The sequence below is a fragment of the Trichosurus vulpecula genome, chromosome 3, assembly GCF_011100635.1.
Source record: "Trichosurus vulpecula isolate mTriVul1 chromosome 3, mTriVul1.pri, whole genome shotgun sequence".
NCBI classification, from domain to species: domain Eukaryota; kingdom Metazoa; phylum Chordata; class Mammalia; order Diprotodontia; family Phalangeridae; genus Trichosurus; species Trichosurus vulpecula.
Window position 1 is genome coordinate 198110426 of NC_050575.1, and position 17197 is coordinate 198127622.

Below are 17197 nucleotides of genomic sequence, written 5' to 3' on the forward strand. Positions count from 1 at the left end.
TGGACTGCTAACTAGTGCAGTGTTTAGAATGCAGGGCCTAGAAGCAAGAAAACTCATCTTCCTGAGTTCAAATTTGGCCTCAGACACTTCTAGCCATTCGAATCACTTAACCCTGTTTGCCTCAGTTTCCTCATCTGTAAAATGAGCTGGAGGAGAAAATAGCATCTAGTATCTTTGCCAACAAAACCCCAAATGAAGTCACAAAGGGTTGGACACAACTGAATGTATATTTTGCCCAAAGTTAATAAGATAACATTATTTTTAAAAATCTTTAACAAAAACACACATATTCCTAAGTAATAGTGAGCTTTCTCAAGAAAACATTAAGTTTTAGATGATTCTGTATGAGAGTAAAAATTAAGTTTTTGTTTAGTGTAACCCTATGATTTCATTGTAGGGAGTTCTTAGTGAGGAAACTCCTTCTACCAAATGCCCATTAAGTGCAACAGGTATGCAACTTGGTGTCCTAAAATTGCCCAAGGCAGTGGGAAGTTAGGTGACTTGGCCAAGGTCACAGAGCCACCTCATCTCAAAGGCCAACCCAAGCCTTTCTGAACTGGAAGCGTGCTCTCTATTCACTGTTTCATGGTAACTCTCATGTTCTGCTTTCATGATTCTGAATAAGAGTAGAAATTAATATAGCTAAATAAAGACCTAGTGAGCTGCATAGAAAATTAAATATTACTTATATAGATTAGAGATGGACATAAGTAAGTGAAAAAAATCAATAAATCCTTTAATTTTAACAAGTTGAACATAGAGTGTTACAGAAGTTGAGAGCCTTTAAATACTAAATGTACTTTCATTTTTTTCAAACAAATATATGTACTCCTACTTTTGTTCTCAACATATATAGTAAATAAATGAAGGTTAGATGAAAATCATATGAATAGGGTTAAATAAGATTCACTCTTAATTCTTTTGTTGGTCAGTTAAATTACAAAAGTTACTTGCACTTTATTCAGTATTCCTTAATTAGACATTGCTAATTTTATTACCCTTAATTACTAAAATATTTCCCTTTCAGGAATTTCACTAGGAAAGAAATCCAAAAAACTGATGTTTCACATTGCTATTGCCCTCCCTCCAACAAGCCATATCAGAAATGCCAAAATTTATATCTGTGTGATGCAGTTTCTTTTAAAAATAATTTTTTTAAAAAGACACCATGTGTTCTTTCCACATTGTTAGTTGAATCTATCTCAGTCCAAAGCCCCACCATCTAAAGAGGGCTATTTTCTTTATTTCAAACCTTAACTTGCCCACCAGGGGTCAACCTTTCTTTCTTAAAGAAGTTTACTCTTAATTCATTTTCATTATTACAGTTTTATTAACAAGAAACCTTCAAATAACTAGAAATGCCTCTGTTTTATTTTGTAAAATAGAATATAAAATTTAAATTGATAAGTAAAATGAGAATCCTCACCACCAATTTTTGTGAATATGCATCTGTTATACTTTGTTAAATCTTAACATAACAAAAAGGGAGGAAGCACCAAATCTAAAATCAGCTCTGCTGTATACTACAGTATGACTGAGCAAGTCACTTAACTAACCAATTTGGGTATCAGCTTCCTCAGCCTTAAAATGATGGGGTTGGATAATGGGACCCTTAGTTCACTTCCAGCTCTAAAGATCCGATGACTTCATTGTAAAGTATGTTTTATAAAACTACTAAGAGAAAAACAACAGTGAATTAAATGTAAGCAGTATTACATTTTCTAATTTCCTTAAATGAGATACTGGTTTTTTTTAATTTTTTCAATTATTTCTCCTTCAAACTATTGTGTTAAGAAATTTATTATTTGATATAAAGAAAAAAATTTCTATCAGTGAAGATTTCGCCATTTGGAAATCAATTCAAAAGGATGTTACAGTATCTAAGAGCACCTTATAGGAAAAATAGACTTTTGTCATTTTGCTTTTGAGTCTGTTATCCAGTTTTTGCTTTAAAAATCCTATTTAATTTAGGATGTATAGTTTCTTACATAGTTTTGATACTATAATGGGAAACTTAAAGCTTTAAAAAAAAATAAACAGAAGCCAAGAAAGAGGTTAAATTATTTTGCTCAAGTTCTATTTTGTTAATAGCTTTTATTAACTGCTTTATTTCTAAAGTATAATTAGCTAATTTAGTTCCATTATAGCTTTTGAGTAAATGACTTCCCTTTTGCCCACTTGTAATTTTATGGTTTTGGTTTTTTTGAAAAAAAAAACTTAAAAGTTCAATGAAAATAAGGGTTAAAACATACATTCTTATATTCATAAGAACTCTAGTAGCCACCTTAGTTTGGAAATTAGTATGTGGAATACTTTGGGCTGGTGACAACTTGTGAACTTTATAGGTTCACACGTAGGATTTAGATAGAGCTGCAAGGGACCCTTGGAAGTCATCTACTTTAACCCCATCTTTTTATGTAAGAGAAATGAGTCTCGGGTGAAGTGAAAGTCATAGTCAGGCTTTGCAGCAATGGTCATACAGGTAGAAGTGGCAGAGATGGGATTCAAACTCATATCATCTGACTGTAAGTCCATAAATACTCAAACTGCTTGGAGGACACTGAATTATATAATGGCAAATTACAGTATCTTACACAAATTTGTAAGCCTCTATTTCTTTTGTGAAAGTATGAATTAGGTTTTAATAATATTTTTTTGTAACCTGAAATTCAGGAATGTTGTAAAAGTTAAATTACTACTTTAACATGCTTTATGGAAATAAGCTAAATTATTTAGGGGAAACCAGTTTAAGATTATAGGATTTAGAGCTGGAAGGGACCTTAGAAGTTATTTACCCCAACCCCTTTGACAGATGAAAAAACTGAGGCTGAAAAAATGACTTGCCGAAGGTCACACAGGAAGTAGGAGAATCAGGATTTGAAACTAGGCTTTACTTTAAAGTCCAGGGCTCTTTTTGCTATGCTCTACTGCCAGCTTAACAATGTTAGAAATATACAAAACTGTTGTGCTAGTTAGTATCATAAAAGTACTCAGTACTTTCAGTTAACCACCTTCATAAAGTGATGTTTAGTGGTTTTGCTGGCTTACTCTCAGAAAGATAGATTTTAAAATGTAGGCAAAGGAAACATAATATGGGGGGACAGGGAGGAGGGAAGGGAATGGTACTTATTTTTACATGAGATGCGTAATATAGAATGGAGATTTGCCTAAGTTGAACTTTACAGATCCTAAGTTCCAACATCCCTAATGCCCTACCCAACTGAATAAGCTTTAAAAAGAAAAGTAGCTTTCAGGGCCAGAAATTCTCATCTTTTGACATTATTAATCCCGTGAAAACGAATGCTGGCTTCTAAAGCAGATGATGTTGGATAAAAGTTCATGACCACGAAGAGAATTTTCTAACAAAATATATTGGGTGTGTTTTTGTCGATGTATGTAAAGTTGGAAAGGACCTTAGAGATGATCTATTTCAGATCAGCCTTCCCTCATTTTACAAATGGGAAAATTGAGGCTCAGATTTAATGACTTACTCTAAAGTCTATCCATATGTCTTTGGATGTGTATGGAGAATGTAAAATTACAAAGGAACAACTAACAATTTGTACAAATCAATTTTCATCTGCAGGAATATTCTCACCAAGCCAGGTGGTGGATGAGAACCCTGGGCAGAGAAACTAAATTCCCTAAATCACTGTAAGATTTAAGGCAGTGGCTTAGGAACTTTCACCCATTGAGGAAAAATGAATATGGCTTGAGGGAATGGGGCCTTCCTTTTTGATGTAACTTGAGAGCAACTTCTTAACTGTGGCAGGTGATTTCCCTTTCACCCTTAATTTTAATTTGTCCTTTAGGGACCCTCCTCCCTTGCCCTACATACACACTTTACTTTTCCACGTGGGTGCATCTTGCACACACCCCCTCCCCCCACCAAAAGTAGTTCAGGCCCAGCTGGGGCCCTGCGCAGGGATTCTCAGTACAGCCACCTGACTGAGTGCTAGGGCAGTGCTTTGGTCCTGCTGCCTCCGCCTGCAGTGGCCAGAGGAAGGCGCCAGCCGCACACACTGGAGGAGGCGGCGCAGTGCGGCCATTATTCGAGGCGCCTCCTAGTGGGTCAATAGCAAATTCATTCCCCCCCTCGACACACCTCCCATTCTCGCGAGAACAGCCCCCCTTTAATGGTATTATATAACTACCCCAGGGAAGGAGGGGGGAAGAGTTGGTATGACCCACACTACTAGGGTAAGTGAAATGTAAAGTGAAATGTAAGTGGGGTAAATGCCCCCCCCAAAGTGGGGGGGAAGGGGCAAGAGCCCCCCCAGCTGGACAATGAGTCCTCTTATGCTAATGAAGGACTTACGTCACTTCCGCTCTTTCTCGGCCGCCATTTTGGCCAGGGCAGGTTCGGGAACTCGCTCCGAGGCGCCTGTATTGTCTGCTGAGGGGAGACGCGGGATCAGGCCCCCCCTCCCCCGCCTGCCCACCGCCGCCTCCGCCAGCCCGGTCCCCCCAGCCGCCCGCCTGGATCCATGAGCTGAACTCACGCACCCCCCACCCCCCTCCCCGGCCGCCGCCATCTTGTGCCCCCCCCCCTCCCCCGGGCAGCGCTGAGGGGGATTTTCTCTTGTACTCTGACGAGCTCCCTCTCCCGGTCCCGCCGCCGCCGCCCGGCGCTGCTGAGGAGGAGAGAAGCGGCCGAGGCTGCCGCCGCCACCGCCGGTGAGGCCGCCTCCCCACCCACCGCCCTCCACCACCCCTCCTCCTCCTCCTCCTCCCCCTTTGTCTGCACCACTCGACGACTCCGCCGCCGCCCGCCCGGGGACTGGAGGGAGCCGCTCGCGCCGCCGCTTGCCTCCGGCGTCTCGTGCCGCCGCCGCCTCCACTCTGCTGCGTCCGCCGCTCCCCCCGGCCGCAGCGGCAGCGGCGCGAGCCGGAGCGCGAGACCCCGGGCGAGCTCGCGCCCCCCACCCTGCCGCCGCTGCTGCTGTGCTGCCGCCGCCTCCTGCCCCTCGAGCCTCCCGCCGCTGGGATCCCCCTCCTCGTTACCACGCCGGCTCTGTGCAGCCTTACGAACCAAATCAAGGTAAGTGAGTCTAAGACTCTTTTTTCCCTTTATCTTTCTGGATGCATGGAATAATGCACCGATTGGTTTGCACTTTGAGCTGCATGAACTCCTTCCCTCCTCTTCCCTCTCCCCCGCTCCCCGCCCCCCCCACTCCCCACACCCACCCCCCGCTACACGAGGAGAGATGGATACATCCTTTCTCCTTCCCGTGCAGCCTCTTTCCTGTAACCTCCATAAGGTGCAGGCTCCATTGCAATCTTTTCTCCAGTGCAATCATCACTGCAGATCCTCCGGAGTTTGCAAGAGGCACCCCTTGTGCATCCCAGTCCTGCAAAGCTTTGAAGGCGTGAAATAGCTCCTCTGCAGACTTAACATCGCTTTGTTGTTTAAATTTACCCCCCTCCCCCTCATACTAGCCCTCTGTATGCTTAAGCTGCTTGAATGGTTTGATCATCCTCTTGTTATAACGGTGTGGACCTAACTACCGGCTTTCTTCTTGGGGGTCTTGGCATCATATGTAGCTTCTTAGATACCCACTCTCCCCGTCAAAAAAAAATTTCCCCACCTTTTTAGAAACCTGAGATGCTTATGGAGGACACAATTGTCAGCAGCAGCAAGACATATGGATGTGGGCTTGGTTTAATTTTTTTAAAAACAAATTCCTGAGCAGACTTGAGTCTCCTGCCAAATCACACCGTTCTCAGCTTTTTGGGGAGGGGGGCGGAAGAGGTTGGATTTGTGAGAAGTGGAGGAACACCAAGGCGGATTAGCACGGCATGAACCGAAGTATTTGCTTTCTGAATGCATTCTTCTTTAGCATGCTAGTTCTCCCTCCCCTTCTGAACAGAGAGCGATAGCATCTCCCCGTTTAAAAATGCCGGCTTGTTTGGTAAACGCTGCTTATTGTCGCAAAGTTGGGGTTTGGACACACTAATAAGATGACAGAAAATGGCAAGCCAGAGAGCAGAAATTACCGAAATTTAATGAATGGAGAGTAGTAGCCTTACCGCCCTCTTCTTCACCCCTCCTTCCCTCTTCCATTCCCTTCCTTCCACTCCTTCCCCCCCCCCCCACCTGGATGTCTGTGTCTGCTGGAAAAGGCGCGATTGCTTCAGCTCCTCTTGCGCCCAGGATCTGGCTTCTAGGCCAGACCCTGTACTCCTGCTTCCCTCATAGTCCGACCCCCTCCTCTCCCCAAATCATACACCTTGATGGACTTACATCCACTTCCTCTACGGGTTTTTGTTTTTAATTTTTTGGCTTTTGCTGTAACCCCATGTCTCAGATAAAGCCAATAATTTAATTTAAAAAAAAAAGAATCCAAGCTGCTTTCTGGATGTCATTTTAATGTTGCTCCCTCACAACACCCATTTGTGATGTTTTGGGTGCATGTGTATTGATTCTTTAAAAAAGGGGTGGTGGTGGGAAGTGCACCACAGAAGCCTGGTCCAGTTTTTTTTTGGTTGTGTTGTGTTTTGTTTTGTTTTTTGAATTAAATCTGTATTGTTGCTTCTGGTTTATGGCCTTGAAGAAAATGCCAGCCCCCACCCAAAATGCACCGCAGCCAAGTCGGCTAAAGGAGATGAGTGTTGGAGTCAGTAGGGGGCGCATTCTCTGCACTGGGTAAGGCTGCAGAGGGGGGGAAGGGCCCCAGATGAACAACCAGGATCTGCTTCACAGCGCCTTCTACAGACCATGGGAAAATGGGCCTAACACACTTAGTTACTCTTGTGAGCTGACATCAGTAGAGATGAGGATTAGTAAGTAAAGCGCAATAGTTTAAAGATATGTTCATCTTTTGGTTCTTTGGAGGGTTTTGTTTGTAAAATGTTTAGTCACCAGCACCTGTATATTACCTCTAATAGCTTCATCATGCCCCCTACCTAAGGTAAACAATTTAAAGTCTTTGCATTTCTAGAGGCCTTCCCCATACTATAGTCTTCAAAGATGACCAGGTATCTGTTTTTAAAGGTCAGCAAAATGGAGCAAGTAAGGAAGGTTGACAATGAAAGGGTTTGTGTCACCCCTCATTATCTAAAGGGCTTTATTATTAAGCTGTCAGAACTAAGTTAGTCTTTTCCCTCAGTGCTGTATGGATATCATTTTAATAAACAAATATTATTGTGGATAGAGTTAACCGTAAACTTTGTCAGTATAGTTTGAGAAATGTATTTCCTTCTTTGGTTTTGACTCCTCTGTTTGTCATTAAGCAACTAAACAATTCTCTAAAACAGTAAGAGGAAAATGTCAGTTTCATAGGTGTGGAGTGTTCAGTGAGAAATCCAGTCCCCATCTTTACATGATGTACTGAACTTGTACTTAGCTAATGGATGGCCTAGAGGTAATACTTCGTTCTACTACCACATTGGAGATGTGGATTCAGTTTTAGTCTTCTGCATTAGACTCTGTTGTGAATTCATGTAGCGTGTTTATTTTGAAGGTTGGGAACTAACAACTAGAAAGACAAAAAATGTCTTCTACTTTCTTCCCCTATTTGCTACTGAAAATAGCCTCAGTTGCTAAAATTTCCTATCAGCCAAGCCACATTCCTCAAGGAGCCAGTTAGAGCTGGTTCCAAAGAGGTGCTTCTGGAAACCAGCAATAACTTGTGGATTTTCGTTTTCAACTTAGCGTTGTTTTTTTTTATAATTGATTGAGCGTGTGTGCTATTCTCTCTTAGTCTGTGGTAATATAGAACACTTTAGAACATTTAACTGTTGCTTTGAGTCAATTTGAAGTGTTGCTAGGTCAGCTTTTAAAAATTTTTTGAAAGTCAACTTAGAATCCAAGAGGTTTCACAAAATGTTATTGCTGCAAAATATTGTGATTGGTTGTTGATTGATTCTCACAGGTAAAGTTTTGTCCTGAGTAACTTGGATATACAGAGATAAATATAGGTCAGGAGAGTGATGGGTTTTTGTAGTGATACATAGTTAGTAAATTATCTCTTAAAGTTATATCAAACTATTGTTACCATGTAACATTTGGAGGATGAGGAGGAAGAGACAACATAAGATGTTCAGGTCTAATGTTATGTCCAAGGTATAGTGATACTCACTGTCAGTTATTTGCTGCTTAGAGGTAGCAAACTTTTAACTTGTTTCAAGTTGTTTAAGGAGAGTTCCAATACTACTTAGTATTTGGGGAAAAGTTATATTGAGAATGTTTAAGTTGGAAAACAACTTCTAAGACTAGAATGTTTGAGAATGTTGATTGAGGAATGGGAAGGTCCTTTTGCTTGACAAAATAAATTATAAATAAAAAGTATTAACTAGTATCTAGTAACGAAAGGCATTCTCTCAGGAACTTTTGGTTAGCTCTTGGAAAGTAACTATTCTTCAGTGTTTGTGTATGTGCTTGCACATAAATGAACACATGTATACTTCTCCTGGTTTTAGACACCCATGTTTGTGCCTGTATCTGTCACTTCCCATGATTAGATCTAGTGAAGGTGGCAGAAAAGGAGAATGGATATCTTTCATTTACTGGGGAGCTCATTATTTTGAAATGAATTCCTTTACTGTGATAAGAGATATACAGGGTGAAGGAGATTAGACTGAATCTCTGCTGAACTCAAACCATACTTTGAAGGTTTGGGTTTTTTTGTTGTTTTGGTTTTTTTTTTAATATTGGAGAGATAATGTTATGATTTACCTTTTTCTCCTTAAAATGTGTGTTGGGGGGAGAGAAGGGTGTAGTTAACTTAGGTTTTGCATTAATTAAGATAAAAATAAGACTTTTCTCATGTTTAACATTTTAGTATTGGCTACGGGTAACCAGAGAGAATTTATAACAAATTTCCTAGCAGAATTGGTTGGTAAATGAACCCTGATTTATGTCACATTAGTACAATTGTGCTTGTCATGGAAGAACACACCCCTGAAATTTAAAAATTGACAAGAAAATTATAATCAGAAAACCTATTTGATAACTAGAGTAGAAATATGTAATGAAGATTGTACATTGAGTTACTGGTTTCTTTTTAGCTACAGGGAATGGGATGGCTTACAAATCTTGAAAATGGTTATTAAAATTTAATAAGCAACATTTCTGACATGCAGAGAAATCATTCAGCAGTGTGAGATTAAGACTAAAGAAATGCACATACTGGCTACAGATTTAATTGAAAGAAAATTCATTTCTGATAGGGAAAGTGGTAGTTTGGTTGGTGTAAAGAAGGAAGTGGAAATAAATGTTTGGGTAGAGGAGAAGAGACAAAAAGACTGCAGGTACTTTAATTTTCTTTTTAGAGAATCTATCAAATCATTTCAGAGTTTTTTAGAGCTCTCCATTTGGAAAAAACTTACCTAAGTATTAGAAGTCAGATTTAGATGGAGCTGAATCTAACTCCAGAAATAAACAAATTGAGGTTCAACTCTGAACACCCTTCAAAATGTTAATTCTTAAGAAAGCTTGAAAATGAAAGTGATAGGTTAAAATTTTGTAAATTTTATTTTATTAGATTAGTATCCAATTTGTGGTTTATCCAAAGATGCCAACGAGACAGTTATGCAATGAACTGTTAGCCTGGACTTTCAAAGGATTTTCTGTTTGAAGGAATGTCATAAAGTATATTATAGATTCCACTAGGTAAATTAACTTTAGTAATCTGGGTGTAACTTTTATTTACTTGCCCAAGGGGCATGTATATTAAGACAACTGTGGTCTTGAAAATGAATATTAGTTAAAATTGAATTCACAAAGTTCCTTTTTTAATGTATGTCATATTGTTGTTCAGTCATTTCAGTCAGATCTGACTCTTCATAACCCAATTTGGGCTTTCTTGGCAAAGATACTGGAATGGATTGCCATTTCCTTCTCTGGCTCATTTTACAGATGAGAAACTGAGGCAAACAGGTTTAAGTGACTTGCCTAGGGTCACACAGCTAGTAAATACCTGAGGCCAGATTTGAACTCAGGAAGATGAGGCTTCCTGATTCCACAAGCCTGGCCATGCCAGCCCAGCTGCCTGTGTATCATATAAGTGTCACATAAATGTGCAGTATGATTGGAGGAGGGGAGCAGGGATGGTAGATGATATGCTGTAGTTTATGGTGTTAAGTCTGGAACAAATGCCATATTTGCTGAAGTGAGTCATTGTCAATTATACCATTTGTGTTTTCAGTTTGTAAACCCAGGATTATAATTGATTTGACTAAAAACTTGATGCTGATTGATTAAATTGATATTCTAAATGTAGATAGCTGTTTCCTATGTACCTATTAAGACTCTTTCCTCCTTGATTATTTCTTCATTCTTCAAGACATGCATTTTAAGAAACTTTCTTCCATGGTTTATCCTTTAAATGACATGTGCTTTTTTTCTAGATTTCCTCTGTACAGGATGACCTCAATTCTTACTTTTAAGTCCATGGGGGTCCTTTGACTGAGTTTATTAATTGGAAAGTAGAGTTATGGGGTTGCTTATACTCCCTCTCACTACTCCCAGCACCTGTCCCCTCGTCTGGTTGTGCCAGCCTTCCTTCAGTATGACTTTAATGAGTCGACCTGGGTGGGTTTTGAAAGCTCTTGTAGTGGGAAGAAAACCCTTTCTTAAAATATTTGATTAACTAAGAAGGTTTTTTTTTTTTAATTAGTTTTGGTCAAAGCTTTTAATATTGAAGACACTTTTATTTGTCTTTATCTCTTTTCCAGGCTGTTATCAGAAATTCTCTCAGTATCATTGATACTTGGCTTAGTACAAAGCAGTAAAAGAAATCTGTCACTCCTGGAGTCTTTCAAGGACTTGAGCATTATTCCAAAAGTTATGAGTTGGAAAAGACAGGAAGTAGACAACTGGGTGTGGTGGAAAGAACACTGGATTTGCTTTGGAAACCTGGGTTCAAATCATGGCTCTGCTGCTTGATACAATTATTCTGTGACCTTGGGCAAGTAACATCTGGACCTTCTCCTCTTCCTTAAAATTGAGGGAGTTGGATTAGATTATTTCTGTGCTTCTTTCCACATCTCAATTTATGGTGCAGTTTTATACTATGTGAGTAAAAACGGTTTTATTTGAACATAGACACTGTCAGACAGTTTAGTACCTGGGATTGAAAAGGACTAATATGAATACATATGATAAGATATAAAGAAATTTAAGTTTTACACATGAATGTAATTTAAAAGTCTTTCCATAGTTTTTTCACTTTCTCAATAAAAATAATATTAATGTCCTCTCAAAAATGCATTTACAGTTTTGTTGAGCCACTCATTCAACCATGGGTTGGTTATATATGTTTATATGGAACTGGCTAATGTGGTTTATTTGATGCCATTATTAAGGCAAAGCCCTGCTTGTTTATAAAAGCTGTCTTGCTGACCCTAATGGAATTATACAAAATGTTGATAGCTCACTTTTTTTGTTTTAAAGCTGTGTGTGTGTGTGTGTGTGTGTGTGTGTGTGTGTGTGTGTATCCATATCCTCCCAAAGACTTCATTGTTTTACAAGTAGGTAAAACAAGGCACAGCAAAGTTAGATGATTTGCTTGAACTATGACATAAAAAGCAATTCTCACGTTTGTGTTTAAAGCACAGTTCTTTATAATGTTCTTGCGAACTCTGATTGAAGAAGCCTCCGATGAGTATTTCATACCTTAACAGTGATTCTTTGCCCTTGTGTATCATCATTCACCCAAGGATCTTCAGTTGGTGTTTTCATGTAGCAAGGGTAATTGCATTCAGTGTACAGAGCCCATTAATAGCCCCAAAACATTGAAAAGTGACATTGAAGGAAAGGAAAAATAGAACTCAGTAGTCCAATCTTAGGGTGCAACATTCAATAACAGTTGCCGGTAGAAGTCTGCAAAAATTAAAATAATGCTTGCACTAGTGTTTGTGTTAACTTTTTAAAACAAGAATAATAATGGTGGAGGTGATAAGATTAAAAGAAATGTCATTGGTTTGAGTTAGATAGGCTACTAGTTTCTTTAACTAAAAGATCCCCCCCAGATCTTTAAAATCCCTCTCAGGAAACATTTTAATTGTTTAAGAAATAGTGTTTGGGTTTTCAGCAGGAGAAAAAGAAAAGAAATGTATAAGTTTATGGCCTAGGTTTCTGTCCCATCATTTTTCCCAGAAATTTTGTCTAGTAGCTCCCAATTCCATTCCTCCAGTTAGCAACTATTTGCATTGTCTTTTTTTTTCTCTTGGACACATCCAAAAAATCTAAAACAGCTGTACCTTCAAAAATGAGAATGATTTGGAAACCTGCATGCCATCAGACCTCACCCCTCTTAGTCTATTTCATATAGCTTACCACTCATAGTGTTTATGGTTCTGTAGGAGAATGGGGGGAAGTGTAATAAGTTGACAAGCTGGCATCCAGGTATTCTCACTCAATGATAATAGGGTGGGAGTGTTCCTAAAAATTGAATTTTGCCTATCTGAATTAGGGGCAAAGTGAGTTAGGGAGAATTTTTGGTGGTAGATTTGGTCTGAACTTCAGTTGACTTTAGATAAAATGAATTTTCTGGGTCAGTTCTGTTCTTCGTAAAAATAGGACTTTTGTGGGCAAAGAATGAGGGTTGAGCCCCTAGATAACTTGCTTATAGGAATGTTAAAAAAGAAATACCTCTGGCTAATTTGTACTCTGGAGATGTCTTGAAAAAACTTGAGAAAGTTGTTTAAGTTTTTGAGCAAATAAGACAGTTATTGGTTCTTTGTGAAATTAATATCTGACCTATTTGGAATATGAGTAGTATATTTATTCTGTCTTAAACCAGTCAGATAGAGGGATGTGATTGTTTTCAGAATGGATATAAATGTGTATAGCTGAATTTCTTCACACATATCTTCTTATGAATGATGTTTCTCATTTTCAAATCTCATAGACTTTATATAGAAAGTTTTGTCAAGTGGTCATATTCTTTATTATCTACACGATAGGGTAAAGTGCTAATGGTGGTGTCCATGGCACATCATTCCCTTGCCCACAGGTTAGTGATTTCCCTGAATTTTTACCTTTCTGTCAATATTGAGAATTCCACGTATTAAAAACAGTCACTTAGGAAATTATCCCTTTCTTCAAATATTCATTAGTGCATTGTAACTTGATAAGGTTAGTTAGATGTATTTCTGAAATTCTTTGTAGCCAAGATAGTAGGCTAAATTTTAAAAAAATATTAATAGCTTACAGTTGTAGGCAGCAGTTATATTTAAATCCAAGTAGCTCCTTCAAAGTAAGGGTATATTTGACATCCCTGCAATTCAAATGGAAATTCCAGGATGTAGAGTTGGAATGGGGCCTCAGAAATAATCTAGAAAACACCCCCAACCCCAATTGAAGCCTAAAAAGGTTGTATCTTGCCATGATTCACACAGGTGGTAAGTAGCAAAACCAGGCTTCATATCCAGGTCCAGACTCCAAATCTATTGCTCTTTCTACTCTGTAATGCTGCCTCTACACAGCAAATATCCCAAATGCATTTTATGCATTTACAAATATAGCATAACACCATAGTTAACCTTGTAGAGGGCCATTGAGCAATTTGAAACTGATTGTGCTAACTGTATTTTGGATAGATTACATGTGTGTTTAAAGTATTAATGTATAAAAACACCACATTCTGTGTCTGTATGCACGTATGTACATACACACAGTATGCTGTGTAGATGAAGAGTTGTTGCTGTGACAACCAGGACTTTACTGCCTTTCAGGAATGGTGACATTGCAGTATGACTGTATCCAGTATGTGGTTTGTAGGCTTTTCAGTAGGTAATTCGGTGCTGGGAAATAATTCATTGTTTTTATAGTGATTATACCAATAACTGACTCTAAAGTAGAAGAAAATAAGCCTTGATAAATTTATCCTCCCTCTTTGCAAGTTTGAATTAAGTTTTACTTACTAGTTATTCGTGGGTTGCTTTTATTGTTCTCTAAACAGGAGTGGTGTAGAGGTCAAAGCCAATTCCACATTGACCCTAACAGTATTACTGACAGGTTGAATAAAAGATTGGTTATCAGCTTGGGTGCTTTGTATCCATCCTGGTTCTATGCATTTCTATTATTGTTAACCTCAATTCAGATTTTTATAACAACCTCCTAACTGGTCTCCCTTCCCCCAGATTCTCTCCTCTTAATCCATCCTACACATAGCCATGAAATTAATCTTCCTAAAACACTTTCATTGCTGTGTTGCTTCCCTTTACAAAAAAAAAGAATTCCAGTGTTTTCCTGTTGCTTTCTGAATTAAGTCCAAACATCCTGGCATTCAAGGCCCTCACAATCTGGCTTCAAACTACTTTTCCAGTTTTATCTCCCATTATTCCCCAACAAAAGGTATTTATGTCAGGTATTGGAGATATTTATATACATATCTTATCATTCCTTGATGGCAAAGACTTTATATCCTACAACGCTTTATCATGTATAACTGAGTGTTCAACCTGAAGCTTTAGGACACTACTGTGCTTGTACTAAGTAATCATTCCAACAGTTGTAGAATGAATGAATGACTATAATAAGGCACTTCGGTTACTTTTTCTACCGGTAGTTCCCAAAAAGGTTCCTCCATTTGCAAAAGGAAGGTAGCCTTTGACGGTGGCAACTTGTTAAAATTATGTGTATCTTTAAGGTTACTCAGTAACCAGGATCTGTATTATTATCTGTTCTTACCCTCTAACGTTGCTGATACCCCCTACTACAATCTATTAATAGATCAAAAAGTATTTAATCTTGGTGAAATGATTTTACATTTTCTTACCTGGTTTGGGGGGCTGATTTTTGGCTTTTTAAAAACACCCATTTGGTATATTAAGTATCACTTGAAAACAGTCGTTAGATCAGTGGTATCAAATTCAAATAGAAAAAGATCCCTGCAGGTTGAATATTGACTTAGAAAATCACAAGTTAACATTATCTATGTTATATTTTAATAAGTTTTTATTGATGACTTCTATTTCTTGCATCATCATCATCATATTTATTCCCAAGTATGTTCTCTTGCACTTTTGTTTCATTAAATGTTTCAATTATGTTTTAATCTGGATCCTGCCTGACTTGAGAATTTGACACCAGACTTAGACTTAAAAAAAAAAACAAAACCCTAAAATATATTATACAGCCTGTTAACTGGCTGATCACTGACAAACTTCAGGTGTGTCATGCATATTTGCAGGTCTATTCTTTTTTTTATAAACTGACTCCTTTGCCTATAATTTTAAGTTACTAAAAAAATCAATTCTCTCAATTGACCTAATTAACAGTGTAAATGTAATTTGGAATGACTTGGTGAGCTAGATACAAATGCTCATTTACTGTTGAGAATGCCAGTTTCCAGATTTCATTGACTGCAATTGTATTGGCTGTTTTATCTGAAGTAAAAGGATAAAAAATTTTTGATAAATTCAAGACGGAGGGTGTTGACTAGTATCTCTAATGCATAGATCATAGGAAAGTTTATATAACTTATATAAATTACAAAGTGTTTAAATTAGAATGTCCATTTATAATCTGAGTATAATTTCGATTTTATTATATCTTTTCTAGCTAAACTGGTTTTAAAAAACTGTTTAAACCTAGAAGGGACCTTAGAGTTCATCTAGTCCAGCCCTTTCATTTTACAGATGAAGAGGCTGAACTTAAGGAACTTTGGCAAGGTCACACAGGTTGTTGTAGAGTGGATTTCTACTTGGGTACAAGTTGAACTAGATAACTTTGATGTACCTCCCAGCTCCTGTAGTAATGTGAAATTTAGTTTCTTTTTTCTTGGCTTGTGTTTGAAAGCCCTTCAAACTAATACTAAACATTAATCAAAACATACCAGTTTCACGTACTAAATGTTACTGACCTTACATTATAGACTCTTAAACAGGAAAGAATTTAAACAAAGAATCGATGGAAGCTGAACTTTGTCAGTATTGTAAAGGGTTATGTTTCCATTATCATGTTATCTTGAAGTTAAAGGCAATTTTTTCTTAAACCATCTTTTTGTAATTCTGTCCTTGTATAAATTGATATGACGCTATACAGGAAGGTTCTGTTCTGACATCTAGAGCTGGATACCTTAGCATCTATTCAACACCCATCGTCTTACAAATGAAGAAACTAAGGTCCAAAAAAAGCAAAATGACTTGCCTAAATCACACAGGGTAGTAAGTGAAAAGGCCAGGATTTGAACCCATGTCCTCTGATTTCAGTCCAGCATATTTTCTTTTGTACCATATTGCTTCTTTATTAAAGTACATAAATGTATTTTTAATGAAGATTGATCAAAGGGTCTGTGACTGTCCTATCATGATCTGTTGCTCTCCTTCAGATCCATTTTACAGGATTTCAACTTGGCCCCATCCATACCAGCAAGGAAGCTGTGCTAAGCACTTTTGGAAGTTCCTTACAATTTTCAAGTCACCAGGGTACCATTAATACGCTGGAGCAATTGCTTACTTAATGGTATTCTAATGGTCTGGAAAACTTAAAGTAACTCACAGTCCCTCATTTACATCAGTGGGAGTGGTTCATTCACCTGTGATGCTAAAATGAAAAGATCAGCTTAATGGTACAGAGATGTTAGTGTTGGCATCATTTTTTTTTTAAATACCAAACTGTGTTTCTGCTTTCAAAGCACAGGTACCTGAACTATTATTACCCTTTGTTGTTGCTTGGCTCAGATCGTATCAGTTTATGGTATCTCAGTAGACAGGAGCCTTCCAGGATAGAAATTAGATTCATTGATTGCTTAGTCTCCCATCCTAATCTTACTCTGTCTTTGGTGTTTCTGCTGCTGATCTGATGTCAGTGTTCTACGTAGATTGAGCTGCCCAATGTGAAAGTAAAAATAACTGATAATGGTGAGGGAATTTTTAGTAGCTTAAATCCTGAATTACGACTATTTTTTTTAAAGAGTAAAACTCACACATGAAGTACCTTAAGATATAAAGAACTCAACTTGAATTGAACCTAAGTAGTTGTAGAACTACCTGAATGTCTCTTTTAATGCACCTATTTTGATGATTTATCATTGAGCACTTAAATATTTTTTTAAAAACATACATCAGTCTGTATACTAGATAGGTTTTTTTTCCTTCTCATTGATTTTGTTAAAAATGTGAAATTTCATAGGTTTACAGAAAGAGCCACAGTCTGTATGAGTAAACACATAAGTTGATTATCTTGTCTTTGTTAGAGGAATACTGTCATTCAAAATTCTGAGGATTGTATAGCCCTCTCCCTAAT

At 38.1% G+C, this 17197-nt stretch overlaps 1 protein-coding gene across 1 annotated transcript in view; it reads left to right on the forward strand.

The window, feature by feature from the left end:
- The first annotated feature begins 4349 nt into the window (after window positions 1–4349).
- The window catches only part of LOC118841918 (activity dependent neuroprotector homeobox), a 31639-nt gene continuing 18791 nt past the window's right edge, over window positions 4350–17197 (forward strand). Inside the window, exon 1 of the mRNA XM_036749613.1 lies at window positions 4350–5041. The gene's annotated coding sequence lies outside the window, so the exon portion shown is untranslated. The remainder of the gene's footprint in view (window positions 5042–17197) is intronic.